Source organism: Pseudopipra pipra, chromosome 8, assembly GCF_036250125.1.
Source record: "Pseudopipra pipra isolate bDixPip1 chromosome 8, bDixPip1.hap1, whole genome shotgun sequence".
Taxonomy (NCBI): Eukaryota; Metazoa; Chordata; class Aves; order Passeriformes; family Pipridae; genus Pseudopipra; species Pseudopipra pipra.
The window spans coordinates 25,656,297-25,672,391 of NC_087556.1; the positions used below are offsets into that span (position 1 = coordinate 25,656,297).

The 16,095-nt window shown below is 39.8% G+C and overlaps 1 protein-coding gene across 1 annotated transcript in view; it reads left to right on the forward strand.

Annotated features, from left to right (window-relative positions):
• The window catches only part of SORCS3 (sortilin related VPS10 domain containing receptor 3), a 286,940-nt gene that overhangs the window by 136,468 nt on the left and 134,377 nt on the right, over nt 1-16,095 (forward strand). The gene's annotated exons all lie outside the window — the stretch shown is intronic.

Genomic DNA, 16,095 nt, shown 5'->3' on the forward strand with positions numbered 1-16,095 from the left:
TTCAGTGCATCTACTCACCCAGTTGTTTGCCTGAGAGAGAGACCACATGAGAAACACCTACTTTGTCCAGTTGCCAAAGGGGTTGCAATTCTGTAGTGAACTTAGAAAGGAGAAACTTAAATATTTGTTTGCAGCACCCCTTCCTTACAGATGAATGGGATTTTAGGGCAGATGGTTGAGTGCTCTGAAAAGCTGAGACTTGCAAAACACATAGCTTTGGCTTTTGTACCCTGTAGCCTTTTGTCTGTCTTTGGGGATATGACAAAAGATTGCTTACTCTCTGCTGGGCAGAGATCTTGGTTCCCTGCTGACCTTTAATTTAATGCTATATTTTGGGCATTCTTTACATTTTACTAGAGGCAGATTTTCACAGCAATCTGGGAATGAGAATTGTTTATTACTAAGGGAAAAAATCTCTTCTATTTTAATAAGAACATTTCTTTTGGCTTTTTAAATTTCCGTTTTCTTTCTATCCCAATTCTCTCTCTCTCTTTTTTTTTTTTTTATGGTTGTTGGAAAAATTCTGTTAGAAAATGGAATAATTTCCACAAATAATTAAGATTGTGGTTCTTTGCCTGACTCCCTGCACTTCAAAATGACACTGGAGCCACAGTGCTGTGATTCCCTATTTTTTTCATCAGTTGGTCTGTTGGGTAAGATGCCTTGTCCTGAGAATATTTGCTTTCTTCTTGGTTGCCAATAACAGGATTCATTTTAAAATTGATGTCTCATGGAGGGATGTAAAGTCCTTCCAAAGGGTGCAGAAAGATGAGAACCAAAGTCCCATACATCCAAAGCACTGCTTCTTCAGGCACTGAGGTGCATTTTTGAATCTCAAGGAATTGATCTTAAACCATAGATTTTATGTATTACTTTTTTCCATGAAATATTCTGTGAATAGTGCTTATTTTTGGTGAAGATGTTGTTTAGTTGAAAACCCATTTTCACTACAAAACTTTTATGTCTGCCCTTGGGAATACTGTGGAAGTTGAGTGAATGGAGTTAAAAAGCATTTAAAAGAAAGAGAGGAAAAAGGGAGAGAATGACAAGTCTGACAAAATCAACCCAAACCCCACTTTCCTGTATATAGTATTGCTGAGATGAGATGTGGAAAAATGGGAGGTCCTGATTGCAGTTAAGAGCTGAGGTAACAGTTCTGATGTCCTAGAAATACGTTCCTTCATGGGTTTGCTTTGCAATTCATTTGCATGCAGTTGTCTTTAGCTTTTCTCCTGAGCTGTTACAAACACTGTTGCAAGTGATAACTTGAAGAATTAAGAGTTTTTTAGTCTTTTATGCTGACTGACTGAACAGAAACACCACGCAGGGGCAGTGAATGAAATGAGGACTCCCCCCATTTTTTGCTTATACCAGAACTGAAGTGTTAGAGGGTTTATTTATAGATAGAACTTCTAGATAAGTGGTTTGAACAGTAGTTGCAAACAGCATAAATCAGAAATAAGGTTGTGGTGCTCAGTTAAAGAGCTCTGAGAAAATGGTTTTGCAGACTAGTTTCTTAGTTGTCATAGAATCAAAATGGAGGGGCAGTACAAATCACTGAAACTATAAAAGCCAAAGTCATGCCACACCTCTCATACCTCATTCTGCCTCTGAACTTGGCCTGTCAGAAGGAGAAATGTTTAAAGGTATTTGGAGAGTCAGGAGCTCTGGAAGATAAATATGATTAGATTTGTTTGTTTCTGTGCAGCTTTTGGGGGTGAAGTGCTGCAGCCGTTTATGAGCTGGCAGAGAGCAATGCTGCATTGCTGTTCAGGTTAATGAAGAAAGAAGGTAATTGTAACTGTAATATTGAAATTGCAGAGGATTGCGTCGACCTGACTGGTGACCAGCTAAAACATTGGGAGTGACACCACCTCTTACAGAAGTTGCAGATCACAAAATGAGCATAAGCCGCTTTGAGCTCCTCTTTGTTTCTTCTTGCTCACTTGAGGAGTAACAGAGCAAACACTGTCCTGGCCTCATGTATCTCCAAAAGGAATTCCTGATCTGTGATTGGAGCCTCAAGGCATAACCATGGTTCAAACTAATTTTGGTTTTGCCTTCTTTTCTTAGTTCGTGAGATCCCAAAGGGAATTCCACAGCATTTTTTTTCCTTACTCATCAAATGTGTGATAGGTTGATGAGGCAGATATTCTAGCACGTACCTGATGCTTGCTAATCCAACCTGAACTGAGCTGCCATCCTTAGCAACAGCTCCCATTAGTCATCTGCCGCTTTTTCCTAAGATTGCATCTCAAGCTATTGATGAGGAACTGAGCTCTGGAGTATCCTAAAGCCATTTGGCAGATGGAAGGTTTCTTTGGACCCTTTTTCCTCATTGTGCTGACACTGTGATAAACAGTATTTGCTGCAAACTGGCACTTGCTGATGTGATCTCAGAGAATGTATTTATAACTCAAAGGCAATGGGGCTGAGTTAGAGCCACAGGGGGGAGTGATGGAACTAGTTGTTTCTACAGTCTTTTATCCCTAATCTTTCCCTTCAGTCTAAGGGAATACAGTCACTAAATAGCTCTTGGTTTTGCAGCTGCCATTAACAAGGACTAAATTACCTGAGCTGCAAATGGGTCTCTATGTGAAGCCCTTCTCTGGACCTGTTGAGCTGCATTATGGTGTTCCTGTGCTTCTTAGCACTCCAAAATCCATGCCACCCAGTCTGGAGTCGATGGGGGCAGATAGGAAAGGCTGTAGCTATGAAACAGAGTTCCTGGGTTAGTGGAGCTCAGATTTGCTTGCTGTGGTTATACCAGTGGATAGTACAAATGTGACTGTGATCTGGGTAACATCTCAGTGTGTTCCATCTCATAAATACACTTCAAGGGACAGTCACTGTCAGTCTCCAGAACTGACAATTTAAATAGAGGAGTAAAATGTGAATGAAGAAGTAATATTTTTCTTCACTTACTGGTGTTGCAAAGATGATTTTCTCAAGATCCCCCGCAATACCCATGGAAGAGTGAGAGGATATGTGACATGACCTGTTTTGTCTACAAGGTGTAGTCTTGTGAGCTCTTGTGTATGGGATTCTCGCTATTTGTCCAACTAATTCAGCTTGAATTTGGCACCTGTGAAAAGAGATAGTTTTTGTAAATGTTCGCAGAACTGTGACCTGCAACTGTGTGAAAGAAATCTCCTGAGTTACAGATGTGTTCTTATACTTGGAGAAGAGAACTTTAGGAATTTCTCCTTTTGAAGTGTTTTCTGTTGTCTCTTCTGAATTCAGAAAAGTCATGTTTTCAGAGTAGGTTTCTCTGACCTTTCCTACATAAGAAATATAGTTTCCTGATGCCAGCTGACTTTCTAACATGGTTCAAGATCAATGAATGGAAAACATTGACATGTAAAGGCATAATATGAGTGTTATTAGAATACTCTTAAATATAGGATATTTTGTCAGTATGCCGAAATTTGTGGTTTTTTTTGTGTTCATCCTTTTTTTTTTTTTTTCTGTTGTGTCTTTTGTGTTTTTTTTAATTATTATTATTTCTGTATTTTGGGGTTGTGAATCTTTGTAGTCAAGAGGCTCCTGTGAGAGAGTCCTTTGCCCTCTTGCAGTCGGAGACTATGGGGTCTGGCATGCCAGATGCCCCACTGGAACCTAACCTGACCTGTAGGCTCCTGTCCCTCGAGAAAGAACAAACTACTATCTGTTTGCTTGCAGGTTTTAATTTTACTACTTCTGACTTAACATAAATCATAGAGATAAACAGAGTAAGATCTGTGGTCTGGGATATGACCTTTTGTCAGCACAGACAACACAGAATTGGGACCCAAGCTTATGAGAAATCCCCAATGGAAGTTTTTCCCTTTCTTATGGGATTCTTCCACTCCAAGGAAGGTTGTCCCCTGGTATGCATGAATGTGAAAAATGGAGATTTATGGTGTTTTTTTTAGTTCATTCTCTGAAGAAGCAGATGCATTAAAAAAGAAACACAGAAAAAAAACCCCAGACCCACTGAACTTCGCCCACTGCTCATCAGCTGTTCCTAAAAATAAATGCAATTGAGATAATTAACAAAATGCTTCCATATGGCATTGTTTAATGGGGGTGAAGGGTAGAGAATTAGAAGAGAGATAGGTATAAACAGAAACAGATAGCCATCTTAAAGCCATCTACATTAAAAGTCATCATTTCAGTGTTCGTGAAGGAAAAAAGTTCATATATTACAAAACTCCAGAATTAGGGTTGTCTTTGTGTACTTAATGTGTCTGCATTTTGTATCTCTGTACTTATATACTCCAAGAGTATTTATTTGCATTTTTCATAGGTTTCTGAACTCGTTTAATGTATTTTTTGTTAGTGCTGAGGTACGTATGTAAAGGGAATGGAAATCTAATGCAGGGTAAAAAAAAGAGGGCCATCAAAGTTGGCTTCATGAAAAATGTTTTCTTAAAAAATGTCATTTTAGTCTTCCCAGAGCTTGCAAGTTTAGTTGATAAAAGTAAGCATGTAGACACCAGATGTATAAGTAGAATAAGGAAAAAAAGACTCAGACACTTGCTACATCATTTATCTGTCAAGGACTGGAACTGTGGTCCTGAAATTCCTGCTTAGATTCTGTCTGTGGTTTTGGAAAAAAGAAAATTGGCCACTTGAATGAAAGCAGGCAGAGATTTTAGGAAAGGCAAACCAGACTTCAAATCCTTTGACTTATTTAGCATGCACACTTCCCTGAGGTTGCTTTGTTTGTAAGAAGTGAGTGGGTGAGCAATGTTTGTTTGGTGTTGTTTGTGGATGGTAAATGTAGGTAGCTACCACTTCAAAGATACAATTCCCAAGCCTATTGTCCTAAAAAAAGCAAAAAACAAACCCTAAAATTGGTGGAGGAGGGTCTCATAGCACTTCATTGTCTACTAGAATGACTGGAGATCCAAACTGTGAGATGGAAAGATGGGAGAAAACCAAGACAATATGTCACTTTGTTTTCATAAGATTTGCAAACAATTTTTGGAGTAAAAGGACAGTTACCAGGTAAGAGTGATGAACCTGCTAGGATAGTAGTATACATCTGTGTCAGGGCTGTTTTGTCTGGCTTCCTAAAGTTCAGTACATCTCTCCTGTTGTACCCTCTGCCTGCTTCACCTTTTATTGCTGGAGTCAAGGCTCTAAGGAGCCTTAGGGATGTTATGGGATTGTAAAGAGAAGAGATGGGGTAAAACTGAGGAGGTCACATCCACGTTCAGATGTAGGCTTCTCTCTCAGAGCTGGCTGTCAGAAAAACAGAGGTAGTTTGCTCTAATTTAGCCAGATCAGGACAGATCAGAAGTTATAATATCAACTAAAATAATTTTGTCACGAAGCATGGCCATTGCTTTTATGAAATGGGCAGAGTGGACCTGTGTGAGCTGCCTTGTTTAGAGGGAAAAGAGAGCCTGTCAAGATGCACTGCCTTAAATACAGGGCTGCCTGTATTTACCACCCAGACTGTCAGCAGGGTGGACACAGCTGCAGGTCCCAATGTAGGGCAGTTTTATGAGACCTTTTTCCTTTCTCCATCCTCCTTACTTCTCTGTGAAACATGGCGGTCTCATTTACTGCTGTAGCTCCACTAATATATTAATTTATGAAGTATGAAAAATGAGGTAGTTTTGAATTAGCGAGGAGGGACATCAGGATAGACAGTAGGATAATCAATCAATAATGGTGAGTCAATGTCCTGTTATTAAAAAGGAGGAAAAATAATAGAATGGGTGGAGAGCAGCTCTTGGAAAAGGGGTAGGTGGGTTCTTTTGAAGACCATATAATTCTCTGACCTTGATCTTTAGTGGTAAGAGCTGGTTCACCAAGACATTCCTCTTAAAGGAAAATTGTCCCCCACTCCCACCAGCCCCAGCCCTCAAACACAATAATAATTGCAAAATATCTTTTTATTTCATTTTTTTTTACAAGGTGAAGAATATAGAATTTCAGCACATGCTGGCCACAGTCTTGATTTCTGCCGTATATGCACATCTGCCTCTTATAGTATAAATGCAGTAACTCTAATGTCAACTCTAGTGTGATCAATTCTGTGTAAAATATTTTATCCCGAGCAGCACTGTCAAACCTGGAAACCCTTCTGTAACTGTGTTAGAATCAATTTTTCTTCAGAATAGGCCTTGGCTGGGCTAGATCTTAGACAGGTATTTCAGCATGTCTTGGAGTGCTTGAGGCTTCTTTTTGCATTAGTCGGAGTTCATTGCCCTTGACCCTATCCATCCTAAAATGCTTTTATTCATTGTATCCAGACAGATGTTGCTGGACTACAAAAGAACTGATAAGGATTTTCTAAGTGGTGCTCAGATGCAGTTAGGGAAAACTCAGGCTGTAGTTTTCTTATAAATCTGGGGAATCAACACTTAGACCAGTCCTTATGTCTCTGAGGAGAGATTGGTGCTGCCTGTTCCAACAGGCTGTACAATATTATAATTATCTGTTGCAACAAATAAGGTTGTCCTTTTTATGACAAGAAAACTTATCTGACATCTTTTGCCTCCCTTGGAATTATCCCATGGCAGACCAACACGATCCCTAAAAATGACTGCAAGAAAGCAACAAAACTCATGAAGCAGCTGTACTCAGAGATGTGAGTGGGAAAGGAGTAGAGGCAAGGAAGGTAGTGCTCAGGATCCAGATATGGGTGGAAAGATGGAGTAGGCTTGGCAATTTTCTGACTTTTGCCAATTGATTCTTAAAACAAAATGTCGGTGTTATGTTGCAGATAAAACCTTTTTGTTCTCTCTTCCAATTCTGTTTCCTCTTACACTAGTTCTTCGGGACACTGCAGTGGCCAGGGCTCATGTACACACATGGAAGAACACAGAAAGGAAAAGACATGATTTTCCCAAGACTGCGAGGTGTCAGTGATCCTGTTGGAACAGGATGTAGCAGCTGTAGTTCACAGCTGCTGGGACAGTCACTCACCTTCACAGTGTGTAATTGCAGACAAGACTACCACCATAAACCTGCAAGGACTGTGTCATTGGGAGATAATTATTAAAAGTAATAGGAAATGTCAAAGCCAGTGAGCTGGTAGATGTGAATCCCATTCCTAGGTCCTGAATATCTTCCGATATTGGAATTTCTGGCACCTGACTTAGCATGCAGAGCTTGCTGGACAGCTCAGAGCTGAGTGCTACCATGCAGAGCACTGAAATGCCATCATGTTTTGTAACTTTAATTTTTGGGGGCCTCAGCCTTGCATGCTGAGGATAGACCTTCTCCTATCGTCTTAACTTCCTCCAGTGGGGGGGATGTTAGGAAGAGAATTACATTAGGGACAGTGAGAGACATGAGTAATAGATGCCAGGTAAGTAAATTGAGATAGATCATAAGCATCTGGATGTGAACAGTGATAAAGCTGACTGTTGTCTATGTACACTCTGCAATCTGACTAAAAAGCAGAAAAATAAAGTGTGTAAGCAAAGGAGAAGCAATGATGCATTTAAAATTGTATTCAGGTTTAATGGCCACAAGAGAAACACATAACACAATTTTTATTTTTCTATAGAGCCATGAAACACTCTACTGTCCTCAAATGAAATAGACTGCTGTATACAGGCTGAAAAAGTTTATCCCATGAGTAACTATCCATGCACATCTTTTTGTTTTCTGTAATGGGACAACTACTGTGAGTAAACTTATACCCACATGTAAAGTGTTCTCCCAAGTGAGACCTATAATCTGAAGAGTGTTTGTATATAAATGGTGTTCTCAGTTCCAGCAGCTGTGGTGCACACAGCCTCTCCTTACTGATAACATTATTTTCTGTAACTATTTCTGCTTACACGGTAAGTTACCATAATGGTGAAAATTACTTTGTAGTTCTATGGAGAACAGCACAACCATGCATTTACTCAAATAACGTATAATTATAGCAGTGAATGCTGCTTTTCTCTTTCTGTGAGCACAGTTTGGGACCAGAGCTCTTCCTTGCCACTAAAAAAAAGATGGTGGCCCCAAAACAATGTGTCAGATGTAGTAACAGCGACGGTTTTCCTGTGTAGAATAAAGAAGACTAAAAAGGCATCATGCAGAACTATGCTATGTAGAAATACCAGACTCCAGAACAATATAGTAACACAGATCAGAAGCTTTAAATTTATGTGAAAGCACTGGTTGGTGCCTAAGGTCACCAGCTGAGGCTCCTACTTCTAGGCCCAGTCATAGAATTGCTGGTCAAACTGGATATATGAAAACCAGCCATAAGTGGTGATGGTTGTAACCCATTTGGCATCTCCTGGAGGAGGAGGACTGTGCACGAACATGCTGTGACACAGAAAAGTCCTTGGCAAAATAGCTGAACAGCACACAGCACCTTAGGAAGGTGGGATTACTGTGGCAGAGGACTTTGCTCTGATGATCTGTGGGGAGTTGGAGAATGTGCAACAGTAACAAGAGTATAATGGGCTGGAGTAACCTTGGGTAAATGCTGCTTTGCTGTGACAATGAAAGGTTTTACAACCAAGCATGTGGCTGTTGCCAATCAGTCACTCTTTGCCAGGTCAAACACATGCTTTTTGGATGGCTTCCATCCCCACTGGCACCTGAAATTCAACAAGCAAATGCTTGCTGTGCCCTGTAATTAAAAGTGAAAAGTACATGTGTCCAGTGCCAAAAAGACAAGAGAAAGAGGGGAGATATGTTGTTCTGACCTGCTTAGCAGCAAAACAAATATAAGATGTTCTGCTTTGTTGCCTCTAGTATGTTGGCATGCAAACTGGATCCAGCCTGGGATTTGGCATCGCGAGCAGGTTAGGATGGCAGCTTTAGAGTATCTGTGTTCTTTTCCCAGTTTTATAGCCACGATGTATTTTCATTTCCCACCAGCCAGTAAGGATTGCAGAGTGGTTTTCCTTGAAAAGCTTTTGCTTTATATCCAATTTAGCCCTGATTTGCTCCTGATCCTCAGGGCATCCTGCAAGGTGCATCTGTGCTCTCACGCAGCTGCTGGAGGTGGTGATTAAATGAAGTGATCTCTCAATGGGGAATGGGGTGTGTGAGCTTGGAATTCTGTGAAGTGTTTTGTTTTGGTATGGCAATTTATGGCAGGTGTGGCTGCAGTGCCAAGAGCCTCTTGTAATTTTGTACAAATCGGAACAATTAATTGTAATTAGTATCTGGATATGATTGGATATGAGAGACAATAGAGGTCAACAAAAGCTTAACCAGTATTATTCCCTGTAAACAAGCATGGTGGGCTGATGTGCATCTCCTCAGAGATGGCAAGGTGGTGCTCATTTTTGTTTTGAAGTATCACCAGTAGACCCTGCTGTTTTGGGTTAAAAAAAAGTTTTCATTTTATAGCTTGTTAGTTTGTTCCTGTTTGTGGTTCTCTTCTTTCATGTACCCTCTACAAAAGGCAAAACATTCTACAGAGATATAAGACCTGCATGTAACTTGAACTGCATGATGTGCTCTGATCATTCTCTCTTAGTGCTGCAAAGGTGGGGAACCCACAGATGGGGTCCCCCTGACTTGGTGCCACAGATCCATGCTGTCTTCTCAAACCAGTTTAGTGGACTAGAGAGCTGTCAGTCTCCAGCACAGCTGGAGGAGTCTATGGAGGAAGTCTTTCACAGGAGCTGAATGCTTACAGAAACAGCTGTTGACATCTGTAAAGTTCAGTGACAAGCAATGGGATTCTACAGATTGGTTCGTAATTACAAAGAAGTCCTGATGGGAAGGAAGTTCTGGAGAGAGGTTAGCATGAAGTGTCTGAAAAGTCTTGAGAGAGCTATTTGGTTCTTTGGTCATGGTACATATAGTATAGACCCAGTGCAAAATTCTCAGGAAACTCTTATATCATTGCTCAGTTTCTATGGATGTCTGAGTCATTTTTCATTATCCAATAATAAATACAGTAGTGAAAGTCACCTTTAACACTTAAAGATTGCTTGGATTTTATGGGATTGTATTGAAGTGAGTGCCAAGGTATAAAAGCCTTATGGTTGAGGTACTTTTATAACACATGCTTCATAAACCCTTATAAAGTGAGCGCAGTGCACTTCATCCTTTAAGATTACAGTGCTATGGTTCTGAGAGTTGGTGATCTGGTGCTATATTCATTAATTAAATTTGCCATTAATGTTAAATTTTGGGCAATAAGAAGCAAAGTTACAAGAAGTTGAAATGGGGTAGGTCCAGACAATTTATCTCTCATGAAAGCTCGGTGCACCTTTACTGCTTGACTGATGCCCACAGGTTATCCTTAACATTAAGGAAATTTTTGAGCCATATGAAGGAAGAAGGAGCCCCAAATCTAGGCTACTCTGTAACACAAGGGGTTGCAATGAACGTTTTCCTTTTGGGTCACAAAGTAAGTAATTATGTGAAAGCTGTTTGTTGCCCTCTTCATGGATGTCTTGTTTGGCTTTCCAGAGAGCAGATGTCCCTCTTGTCACAGCTGATCACTAAATAATGGAGTGAGTTGCTTTGCATGTATGTAAATACATGGGATTTCTCTCTAGAGCAGATTTTTATCACTGCCACATCCCATTTTTTCCTGTCTGACTGATATGCTTGGTGACCAGAAAACAGATTGCTTTCCTTTTCCCCTGATTATTGCAGAGATCAGTATATCTACAGGGCAGTAAGCAGGTATTTAGCCATTGCTGAACATTATCTCTGAAAGTGTATAAAGTTAAGGTGTTTTTTCTAAGCTAGTGCAAATAACTCAAAGCTATCTTTAGCTTAGCTGATTTATACGGGTGTTACTTTTGCTGGTAAGTAGACTATTACTTGTGGCACCAGCACTTTTTTGTCTCAGAGGGGTTTGGGCTGGTTTAATTAAACTGAAGTTTTTTTAATTGAACTGACACATGGTGAGGAAAGAAGTAAAAAAGGAAGAGACTTTCTTTGCAATGAGTTGCACCTGTCCTCCATGGGAACAGCAGAGAAGGACTTCATATGTATTCTAAAAGGTTTGGGTTGTGTTCCTACCTTCGAGGGCATCCTTTAGCCTGCAGGGCAAGTAAATTGCAGTCATGATGTTGGAGAGGAAAAGAATGGGAGGAGAATGAATAAACAACTATTTGCCAGTGAGAAATTTCAGATGGTCAAACATTTAATCTAAAATGCTTCAGTGGTAAAAAATTACTTTTCCCGTAAGAGATTTCCAAACTATTCATATTGAACATATTTGTGATGGGCTGATGTTTTGAAGGAAGAAAATGATTTTTGTATCTTTAAGCCTTTAAATGTCATTGGATTTTAGTTTTTCAGTTTCAAAAGGAGGAAAGGACATAATAAATCCAAACAAAGCAAAAAAATCTTCCATTTGCATTGACATTTCAGCATAAATTGTTGAAACTTTTTGGCTTTTTAAACTCAAAGCTACTATGGAACTTTGTGGGAAGTAGGCTTGGTCCCGTAGGTCTTGTGGGACCATACAACCCCTTAAATATTTTAAATCAAAATGGAAAAGAAATAAAAAAAAACCCTTTTTTTCTTTTTTTTTTTTAAATCAGATTTGTGTTTTCTTGTTGATGATGTAGATATGACCTGTTGTTAGGAAGGATTTAAAGTGTTTCTGAGTTGAGGGACCAGTGAGAAGAGGCCAAAAACCTCCAAAATAAGCCTTTTCACTTGTAAACTGAGCATATTCAGTTTAGGAAATCATTCATAGGAAATCCCTATGAAGCTGTAAACATGAAACCTTAAATTTCTGTCTTTGCAGCAGTGTTTGTGGCAGAACACCCTTTTCAGTTGCAGGAGAGGATAATGCAGCACTACAGAGCAAATATTAATACTTTACTAAGGAGCTGGATTTCTTTTGTGGGTATGGAGGCTTGCATGGTTTGTAGGGGTTTTTTATCTCTTTTTTGTTTGTTAGTTTGTTTGTTTTTCTTTTTTTTTTTTTTTTAAGCGTTTTGTTTATTTCTTTTTAGAAGAGCACTTTATATAGGCAAATGAGAATGTGACTGGGACCTCTGAAAATGCATTAAAGTGAAGGTAGAATCAGGAGGCAGTACAGAATGGTTTAATACTGTCTACTTATTTCTTGGAACAAAAGACATATATTTGAACCTGGCTTCTTTATTCATTTACTGGGATCCTTCCTGCTAATGTAACTGAGTGGTACTACTTCTACAGATATTGTACCCATAAAACTGCTCTGTGCTGATTTAGAGAGATATCCTTTGGTAATTTACAGTGAAAGTTTATGTTCATTGAGAACTAATATTAATAAAAATGCTCTTTATATGGCATGTTGTTTTAGTGTTTTTATCCAGTGGTGGTTTATTAACAAATTCAGCTGTGTACAAGACAGATTTCTATTGTGTTTGAATGACACAGAGCCAGGGAGCAAGAGTGGTGATAAAGCTTTTGAATGTGATGCTATGGATGCAGGTAATAACACGGGGAATGTGTGTGTGTGTGTTCTTGTGCCTCAGGTGCAGAAGAGGAAGGATAATGTAATGTGCCAAGCGTGCCTGCTGACATGAGGGCAAAGCCATGAAGGGTACTGAGGGAAGGACTGAGCGCCAAGCTGTGGGGGAGTCCTTGGCATAACTGTAGTAGACAGATTCAGGCAAATACGAGCTCAGGCTACCCGTAGCTCCATGCCAGTAGAGTCTGGGCATGCTGTAGCATTGTGCCTGTGAGAAGTGTGCTAGTTCATTACTGGTACAGTTCAGTATTCCAGAACACAGTTGTCTTGTGCCTGGCTAGCTTGGAGCAGAGGGAGAGGAATGTGTCACCATCTTAACTCATCCACCTGCACATAGCCTGTGTGAAAGCAATACTGAGGGAAGTGTTTGCATTAACCCAGTGACACATCTGGAATTTTAATCAGAGTAGCAGAAACTCAGATTCTTAGTTACAAGTCCTACCCTAGTTTTTATTATATTAGCCCCATTGGAGGGCATAACTTCTTTGTACATTTGTGCTGTAATATGGTATCATTTTCCTTCCTCTCTACTTCTGCATTTGTTCAAAGCTGCTTTAAGGGTCCTATATGCTCTCCAACAAATATGAGTGACTCTTACTGTGGTTTGTGTACCAAATACATCATGGCAGATATAGGTATCACACCTCCCCTCCTTGTACTTTGTGCCTGCAGCTTGTGCTGTTTGTTTCCTGGGTTAAATCTCCTTGAAGTGTTCAGACCTGGATATGTTTCCTAATCATCTACTGAATATCTCAGCCCATACATTGTAGTTAATGTTGCAGGGTGGCCTCTCTGTATCATCTTCCTTCTGTGTGCTTTTCCCGCTGGTGTCTGGTGTTCTGCCCAACTGGGGTTCATCCAGAACAGCTCTATATGTGTCATGATTGTCCTCAAAGCTCCTTTAAAGGAGGTGCACCATGTCCCAGACAGATCTCTTCCTCTGCATCCATTCCCAAGAAACTCTCTGAAGTTCAATCTGATTTTCAGCCTGTTTTGTTCGGTCTGGTGCTTGCCATTCATTGTTCACTGCATTTTGGAGGTCAGGAAAAAGTACGTAGCATAAACTACCTTATCTCAAGTATGTTTTCAAGGACTTACCCTTAGCAGTCACCAATCCTGCCTCCCCTCCCCCTCTCCACTTAAACTAGAGAAGATAGCAACTGAAAAGAATATTTTATATATGCACGTGTATATATATATATATAAAATCTAGAATGTAGCAAGGTGAAATGTAATTTCCTTTTAAGTAAAGATTGCCATTTAATTTAATTTTATAGAAAATTATTAGATCTTAAAACCCTATAAATTACATTTGACAACTCTCTGGTACTCCTTTGCTCTTCCTTATGGCAATTATAAATGGCAACACAGGGTGCTGGCAGAAATGCTCATTTTGACTGGAGTTTGTTTATTGTCTCTTAATGAAAAGTGATTAATCTAAATCACTACTGGGGTAGATTCTTCATCCTGGCCCCATAATGAGAAGTGGTGGTTTCAGGCCTTTGACAAATGTCGTGCTATTTCCCCTGCCAAAAGTTCCCTCCTCCCGATAGCTTCCAGGAGAAAAAGTACAAAACCAAAAATCAAAATGAGGCCCAGAGTCTCTCACTCTTCTTCTCCTGCTTGCCATGTAACAAACCTGTGTGCCAGTCCTAGCTGCATGGCTGGTGGTGGCCTTTTTTTTCCCCACTCTTGACTGAGCCTCCTGTTTCTTCCATCCTGCTCTGTGCAGGATCAGCCTTGCCTAGGAGAATAGATGACAAAAGATGTGTTGTGTATGTTCATTTGAAGAATGGAGAGTTGATATAGGAAGTAGGCAAAGGGACAGGAGGTGACTTATGTGATGTCACCACTACACGTGACCGTTAGATTCTTCCACCTTTCCTAGCTTGATGGTTTTATCTGATCTTGCAACCACTGTTATGCATCCAGAAAAAAAATTGTCCAGTTTTGTGAATCATTTGGTGGAAATGCTGCCTTTTGCATCTCATATGACTCATTCCTTGAACACCAAAGTGTTGCAGATCATTTGTGAAAGGGCAGTGCGTTTGTTTGTGTACTGTTAGCTCTCTTGTGCTCCCTATTTGAGAGCAGTACTCCAACAGTGACCTTTTAATATACAGCATTATTAACATTGTAACCCTCTATGACATCAGGTGGAAAATATTTTTATTCCTTCATTTTAAATGTAAGATCTTTCTGGATTATTTTATTAAGTGGGCAGCTTTACATCCTTCTTCCATTCTGTAGAAACAAGTGGTTTTTACTGAACTCTGTTACAGTTCTCTGGCACAGACAATATGCTTTAGATGAACACGGGTAGATGAAATATCTCTGAAGTCTAGGTTACCAATGACAGAAAAAAATATCTTGGAAATAGTGGTTAAATCATTATTTTTTGGAGCCAAATAAAATAGATATCTTGATCTGATTAGAAAGAAGAAATGTACCAAAGCTTCCTTCTAGGTGGAGACCTTTGAGATCTATTCTCAAGGCCAGTTTCCAGGGAGTTAGTTGCATATGGGAACATTTCTCATTCCCCAGACCGTGCACTAGAACACAATGAAAATGCACTCCTTTAGGATCTGTGCTGTGGCTTCCTGTGGGAATGGGTGGAGATTGATTTTTGGGACTGATTAAGTGGTATATGTGAGGGATGTTGAAGGAGCTTTGAGCTCAAGCTGGATTCATACAGATGGCTTCACCCTGGGAAAACATTCTGTTCTAGTTCAGCTTTTTATTTCTTAGTGGAAAGGATCAGACACCATTTATGTTATATTCACTTTCCCTTGATGACTTCATGGAGTTAATGAGCTGCTTAAGATTAAACAAGCACTGAAATTTTTTGCTTGATCAAGGTCTAACATACCAAGGGTCTTACCATTCCTTGTAACTGATTTTTGCTGTCAAAATCAATGTGTTTCCCTATTGTAATCTTGAAGCTGGAGCTCTGTGAATCTGGATAATAAAAGTTGTCGTGGACACGTCAGTGTAACAAAACTGCAGCAGATCTCAGCTAGCTGATCATTCTGCAGTGAGCTAAAAAAGGCCATTCCTGGATCTGTTTGCCCGCTGATAGACAGTTTCTATATTTGATTCATCTGCTGTATCAATAACATGCTGAGTTTAGAACAGCTGTAATTTATTTCCCACTGTTTGCCTTTATTTTATGGTCCTGGCATTTGCTTTAATGTGGAGTCATTTTCTCCAGATGTTAATAAGGTGGTGTTAATGTTTCCACAACATTTTCTTGATAACATTTATGTAGAGCATGCCATCTGATAGTGTGGAATCAACCCATTTTAAAATACTGGTAATAATTTTCTAATTAAAATTAGAGGCTCAGAAGTGTTTTCTTCCCTGTACAAATTGAGGTCATACACATTCTCGTGCTTGGGGAAAATTATGTTTTCACTGAGAGAGTGAATACCTCTTCCTGTACAAATTGGAAGCATGATATATGACATCGTGTATCAATGTTTGTGCATATGCACATTTTCAGATGGCAGCAGCTGATCCAGGTAAGCATTTTGTGTTTCCAGTGAAGTGATGCTCTCATTCATAGCTCTGCAAACTGCCAAATAATGATCCTTAAATCTCAGGAGTGCTCTGTTTACTTTTAGAGAGAGGATTCCACAATTGGTAAGAGAGGTAGTAGACTGACAAGGGTCAGGAAAACCTGTCGTGGCTACCTGAGGTTGCTA